Here is a 7,914-nt window from a genome sequence, read left to right as displayed (position 1 = left end):
TGCATTGTCAAGCTTCTTCCCACAGTCTGACAACAGACAAGTAAACTGAATTAAACTGTGTGATAATGTGATATGGTAATGTGTCAGGGATAATCAGCAAGAGTTGTGACAAAGTGCAGATGATAGCAGTGACATATACTGCAAAGAAAGTGATCACAGTCAGGGATTTTATTGTATAACCAAACTTGGTCTCTCTAAAGCAGCAGTGGGCAGTCTTTTTTTTCCCCAGGGGGCCACATGAGAAACCCTCACCACGCGATACCTCTAATTTTACCACTTTATTTAATAAAACGGGATTCAATTGTAAAAAATACTGTGCACTTATTCATATTCTTCAGCATGTATCATATTGCTCCAGACAAAAACTGTGTGGTTTGGCCTGGATCTGTGAGTCCTCATTTTCTCTTCCAAAAACAATATTTATATAAAACAAATCCAGACAGTGTGTCCTCAAGGTAAACAATGCAAGCAGCTTATAACAACCGATATTTACATTTATTGTAAGGTGGGGAACCTCTAGCGGCCATAGTAATTAGTACAGCAGCAAAGGAGGAAGTCAGGAGACGTGGTACGATAAGCAAAAAGGTCTGCATAGGGAAGGGGACGGGGTGGACACGTGGGTCAAACTAGCACAGAGGAGAACTGTTGCTTAACTGCCATATGTGATGTACATTAGTTAGTTAAGATACATTAACCCCCACCACAATCTTTTCCTAAACCTAACCAAATAGTTTTGTGTTGCCTGAAAGTAACCACACTGCGAGCGTACAACGAAGGTCCGGTACGCCAGTTGCTGGTACGACATGTTTTAAGGAATGGTGATGAATGTCATTTTAGGAGATACTGTTCAGTGTCTAGGCCACTATTTTACAAAATAATGCATAACCTCCAGCCAGTCGTAATCAAGTATTCTCCATGGCTGTGGTGTAGTACAGTATACAACGTGTATTATAATAAAGTAAAGTATTAATTTTTGCTGTTGTTGCTGATCTGATTTTATTAACTGGAAATAAACACCTGTAACCTTCTCTAGCTCTGATAGCTTCATCATCAGGAAATGTGATGCATATATTGTTGTATTCTGTTAAGTAAACACCCTCTGGTGTGGTCAGAACCAGCTGGAGCTGAACCCGCTCAAGACCGTGGAGATGACAGTGGACTTCAGGAGAAACCCTCCTGCAGTCAGACTGCAACAGACAATCAGGTCTGCAGACAAAAATAATTGGAGTCGACCTGCCCCCCCATACGGGACTCGTACCGGTCCAGGGTCAGGAAACAGGCAGGTAACATCTCTGCAGACCCGTCACAGCCCGTGTTCAAGCTCCTCTCCTCCTCAGAGTCAGAAAAAAACACTGTGCAGTAAATCCTGCCACTGTTTTTAATGTAATGTAAATACAATTAATAAATAAATAAATATAACTGCACTATTTTTTAAAGCTGATTCTGATAGCTGATTTTTTACATTACTGTAATTAACTTTTCAACCACTTCATACCTGCAGCTGGTGGACCTGTATCTCATTTAAAGCACAGTCTTGGAAAAAGGTATGCTGTGCACGATGTGAATGCACTGGAAGAGGATTTTTGGCTGCCTCAGAGCCATGTGTTACTGTAAAATCCTGGAGTGGATTATCTACCTTGGTTACTTCCAAAATATTTGAATCAGAGCATTCATTGTTTACTTTTATTAAAACGCTCAGAAGCAAAAATTATGCAGCAAAAGTTGGCATCTAAGAAGTTGTTTTGCAATTTGTCTGAGAGTATCCTTGAGCCAACAATGTATAAATATTCATTAGAAAAAAATACTGGAAAACGAGGAAGCGAAGCAATGTGATTGGCTGTTGTTAGTGAAAAAACATCTGTGTCCAGCTGCTGCAGGTAGTCAGGGGTAGTGACGCACCTTTTATATCCACTTAAGTTTTCCTGATTGCCGGAAATAAATGGGGCCTCTTTGTTCTTTACATGCTTACTGTGCAGCTCACACTGTGAACACAATGTACCGTAATGAAAGGGCCTTTATACAGCAACAGTACGACTGCATAGGCCAGCGTGGAGGCATTTAAGCCACTTATAATGTTGCCATGAGGATGTTATGATGTGTGCCAAGATTTAATGACGCTACTCATCCAGTCAGCCGCTTCGATGTACCTACATGTTGTACGAGGCAGTGACGAGGAACCAAATGTACAAATGCATGTGAAGGTAAGAGATACGGTGAAAAAAACATCATTTATTCTGTTCGTTCACTTCAACAACAAAACAATCTTCATTCAAGGATCATGTATTTGCTTGTGAGATATATTATGCAACATTTTTGCATTAAATGTCTGAAAAACAGCAAAACCTTGTTATATATTGTGTTGAGTTGTGTGTTTACATCGTCCTTCCTGCCTATTAAGTGTTTAAACCCAGAGTAATATGTCTTCAAGGCAACAGTGCTTTTTATTTGGTTGTTTGTCGCTGTAACGTCTAAGGGTGAGTCAGAGATTCACGTTGGTTTAGTTCGAAATGACAAACCCGACACACCCTCACATCTAAACAACTGAATAGGTCAATTGCCAATCAACGTTCCCTAGGAAAACAATCTCATATTAATAACCGTTTCACATGTCAGGACACATACAGTTCATCAAAGCAACACAAGGAAAACAGTAAAGAGGCATCCGGGTCATATCAGGGACGTATTGCACCTTGAGGATTATTTAAAATTTGTAACAGACTTTCAAAGGAGTTTGAAGAAGCGACTGTTTCTAGAAATAAAGATCCAACCAGCAGAAGACTATTGAAGGTGTGTGCAATATTTGTTTTACGTTTGATTATACTTTGATGCACTTTTAAAAGATCAGGAAGAGGTCGGCTCAGACAGACTGAGGAGGAATCCACTAACTTAGAAAGTGGAAGATTTAAATGCTTTTAAATGCACAGTATATAATTTCACACAACAAATGTGGGTGGGATCATGGGAGTTGTTGTTCTCTTTATTGCTGACGTGACTCACACAGAAATGACAAGTTAATGATTGAAAGTTTAATTTACATAATGTTTAGTCACACATGCCGACTTCCTCCCTGACTTCCAGAGGTTAAAGACACAGACATGAAACAATTCACCAAGGTCTTGTTATTTTAAGACATTTTAAAGCAGAAATGTTACATATTGAATCTTTAAACCAACATACACGTGTTATCTTAAAGGCAGGAGTGGAAGTAACTTATTACAACTACTCAAATTACTGTAAATAAGTCATGTTTTGGAGAACTTGTACTGAAGTATGCATTACACAATGTAATCTATGTAGTTACTTCTAAAATCATAATGATTGAATGAATTGAATTGAGAAGAATACTTTTACTAAAGCATCATTTTTATACCATTAGTTTCACTCGTAATTAAGTAATATTTCAGTCATGTATTTGTACTCGTACTGTAGTACAGAAGATCAACGATAACTTAGCAAACTTAGCAAGCACGTGTTACTTGGTCAAAAGCTCCAGAAAAAGCGAGTATTGGACCTCGAAGTGAAGACTGTTTTGTCCGTTGGTTAATCAGATCAAAACACTACATTTTATTTTGACATATTTGTATAATGGAGCTGCCGGTGAAACCACAGATTCCTGTGGCTCCATTTCATAAACTGAGACCTAAAAAAAAAAAACAGTATATCTATCATACTGATGAATAATGATGTTTTTACTCAGGAATAAGTGGTTGCCTTTGGTAACAAAACACATTAACTGCTACAACTCAGGGCCGTATTTAGGCCATTTGCATGATGAATACTTTGATACTGTGACATTATAAATTTCACTGTCTCTATCATAGAAAAACATCCATTTGCTAACAATCATCCCGGGTTTACCAGGGCACTGAAGCACTGAAATACATTAAAGGTCTTGTGTGTTTATTCTATATGGATTTGGTAACCTTTTCCCACCCACACACAGGCTGCATTCTCACAAATAATGTCCTCACTCTGTATCGCAGTGTTTACCGCTAACCTGCAGCTCCCGCCAGACTGAAGGGTCTCTGTTTATGGGAGGAAAACAAAGTGCAGCCTGCATTTTCTAAAAAGCATCGGGGCCTCTTATGTTTATATGACGGCGGATTTGAGGGTACAGTTGGCATGATGAGCACAAAACAGAGAAGTCCCGGCAGAAAGACGGAAATAATACGAGACGAACACAGAGAGCTGTGTGTGTGTTGGGGGGTGTAAATTGAATTTCATGAGCGAGAAAGCAGGGAAGAGATGCACTGAGACAATGTCAGAGGTCTGAGAGAACAGAGGGAGAACTAAAGAGACGAATCACACAGTAGAGGAGACACCAATACGTCTTTCCCCGACCTTAAAGTCCGTGGCACAAACATTTGGAGCCTTATTAGAAATGTTTCCTGTTTTGATGGTCAGTTATTTTAAGAGCTGGCTGGTGTTAGCTTACAAAATGCAAACAAGACTGCATTAAAAGTATTTACCTGAGTGTATCAGATGACTGTGATCGCTAAGACTAGTTGGTAATCAATGATATGTCTCCAAAATGCAAAGGATATGGGTTATAAAATACCCTGGGAGGACTCCAAATCACTCTCTAAGATTTAAGCTTCTGCGCTCAATTTCATAATTATAATTCTATGTATCGGCTAAAGCTAACCTACATCTGCTGGGCCCACTGCTTTCACAGGCAGTTTAACCTTATATCATGACCCCCATTAGTAATACAGCTGCCATCTCTGCTTATATGGTTCCACTTATCTTACAAAAAGCCATTAATTAACAATCCAGTGGTATCAGAAACTCAACCCAATCACCACAAGAAATGTAAGCTAAGTACATTTCTGCAAAACCACAGATAAGTCAAAACCTGGTCTACGTATTAAAAAAAAAACAGATGGTTTTGTGGCTGGAGATGCCGGTTGCCTGCTTGGCGACCTTGTGGCCTGTAATATCTACAGGATCATCAGGAGCCCCATCTCAGTGACCTACAAGACCAAGAAGGATCAGCAGAACTGAATCTGTATCCAAGTTTCATGAACAAGCATTCAGTAGTTTTTGTGACCAACCGACCAACCAACCAATCAACCAATCAACCAACCAATCAACCAACCAACCAACCAACCAGTCAACCAACCAACCAACCAACCAACCAATCAACCAACCAACCAATCATCCAACCAACCAAACAACCAATCATCCAACCAACCAAACAACCAACCAACCAATCATCCAACCAACCAACCAACCAACCAACCAACCAGTCAACCAACCAGTCAACCAACCAGTCAACCAACCAACCAACCAACCAACCAACCAACCAACCAACCAGTCAACCAACCAACCAATCATCCAACCAACCAAGCAAGCAACCAACCAATCATCCAACCAACCAAACAACCAATCATCCAACCAAACCGACCAATCATCCAACCAACCAATCAACCAACCAACCAATCATCCAACCAACCAAACAACCAATCATCCAACCAACTGACCAATCATCCAACCAACCAATCAACCAACCAACCAATCATCCAACCAACCAACCAGTCAACCAACCAACCGACACTTTTATTTGTTTTACATACTGACCTTATTAATAGATCTTTCTGATAGAGATACTCTCTGCAGCAATATTGAAATCCAACTGTTCACTTGTGTCTGCATGCTGGAGTATTTTGACAGAAAAACAATTTTTTTTTTCACTTTTCTAGCGTGAATACACAGAACCAGGGAATCATACAGTATGGGCTGTGGTGTCGGGACCCACAGCAGTAGACTGTCAGTTAACTAGCAGTCGAGGAGAAAACCAAAATCTGACCGGCAGCTAAATGAGCGATATTGCAGCAGCAGCAGTCTGACTGACCGACTCTGTTTGACCAGTTCAAGACAAACATGAACCGTAAAAATAACTGTTTTTCCTCTGCTGAGACCGGCGTGGCAGACAATCTGCTATTTGTACCTGTGACGGTGGCTCAAACTGCTCCAGGAAGGAAATTTACAACGCTAGCATCGGTGTGCTTCCACACCTTCACTGCACCAGTTCTGCCTGTTATATTGCTGCACACTTTTTTCCGCAATGTCCTACTTGGAAAACACGTAGACCCACATATAAAACCTTTTATCTGCTGCCACTGGTAACTGATGGGAGTTTTTGTTTTTCAAAAGAGAAAGTCACGACCAGAAATCTCAGAAGCTTGGCCCGATAATTGTCAAGTCACTGGAATTAATCAAAAACCCATCAAGCCTTTCCAGATATATGATCATTCTGTGTCGTGAGGGCAATAAAAATCATCTTAACTGCTCATTTCAATAACAAAAACAAGAGACAAACAGACCAGAAGGCAAACAATCAGTAGTATCAAAACAGTACAGAAGTAAATGCCAGAAATTAGTTATGTGGGAGGGAAATGCGAAGCAACATATGGGTCCAAGGCCGGTGAGCAGAGGTAGCCTAAGGTTTTTGTAATGATTTAAACGGACGGAGAGGCTCTGGGGAAAGAACAAAGCCAAAGGCCAGAATAGAATATTTTGACATTTCCACACAAATCGCCAGCTTGAATGCAAAGTGGTTATATTCACTGGAATATTTTAATATATCTTGTGGGCTTAAAGTTAGAGATTACTGTAGTAGCAGAGTAATGCTGCAAACCACGACCCTGAACTAAGCCAGTCTGATCCGGTGTCAGAGACATGAGGACAATTAAGACACAGCAGCACCGACAGACGCGATGGCCTTTACTCTATGTATACTTCATTAAACAACACTTAAGATGGGCTTATTAGTGGTTTGCAGTTTGCACACATGAGAGGAGCGCAGTAATTGAGCTATAGCCCAAAAAATGTAAAGAGGAGGGGAATGTAAATGGACCCACAGCTGATCCATGCACGTACAAAAAGCCAGTATGTTTGGGTTTGCTGCTAAACAAAAGTCAGCGAAAACTGGAGCCTACGGTGTTGAATGGGGCCACGAAGAAGTTCCTGAGATTTATCGTAAACTCCAGCTTTGTATTTTAAACCAGTGATTCCAAACTTTGGGGTCGGGACCCCATTCAGATGGGGCGCACAATGATTAATGGGACAGGAAAGAAGGAACAACATTGGACTGCTTACAAATTTATCTTCATTTTTCCTGACGTACTTTGCCTTTATCTTGTAAATAACTCGACAGCTTTGCCTTTTACAGCCTCTAACAATTACTCAAAGGCAACAATCTGAGAAGTTAAGTGTTGAAAATCCCTCAACAGTTAATATATGCAACCTGCAGTGAGCAGTCGCAAGTAAACGATTTATTTTAAAGGCTCATGATGTACTTGCCTTTCTGCAATTTGTTCACATACTGCTAGTTTTGATTAAAAAATATATCTAGCAGGCAGAAGGTCAGGGCCAAATCATCCTCAGACAGACAACATAAACATGAGGACGTGGTATTGTGTGAGGTTAATGATGAGATCACGGAAAAACAAGCAGAAAAATTGAAAGAAAATCGTTGTCTGCTGCCGACCGTACATCACCTACTGACTCCATCACCGTTCATGTGCTTAAAGATCCTCTCCAGGCATATTAAACACACTTCTTCGAATAATATGAAAATCCTGAGGGATATCAGGCTGTATATCAAGACAAAACAGCATACTGGATAACTTATCAGCTACTGTCGAGCTACGTATAATGCACTGACTGTAATCAAGACCGCTAACATTACTGAGCAAGCTTGATTAACATTACATCCAGATACTTTCACTTTCTGTTGTCTTTTCAGGTGCTGATCACTCAGGAAGCTGTAAAATGACAACGATTTGTCACATTTTCTACATTATATTCTCTCTATAACAGTATTTGAGCTTCCCGCCCTGAGCGTGACATCAGAGAAAGATGGCTGCCGTGTGAATATGGCAGCGCCTACTCACTCCTCAAATACAGCAG

This window comes from Pagrus pagrus (genome assembly GCF_965226575.1).
Source record: "Pagrus pagrus genome assembly, chromosome: 7".
Lineage (NCBI taxonomy): Eukaryota > Metazoa > Chordata > Actinopteri > Spariformes > Sparidae > Pagrus > Pagrus pagrus.
The sequence above is the reverse complement of the archived record's forward strand: the minus strand, read 5'-3'. Positions refer to the sequence as shown.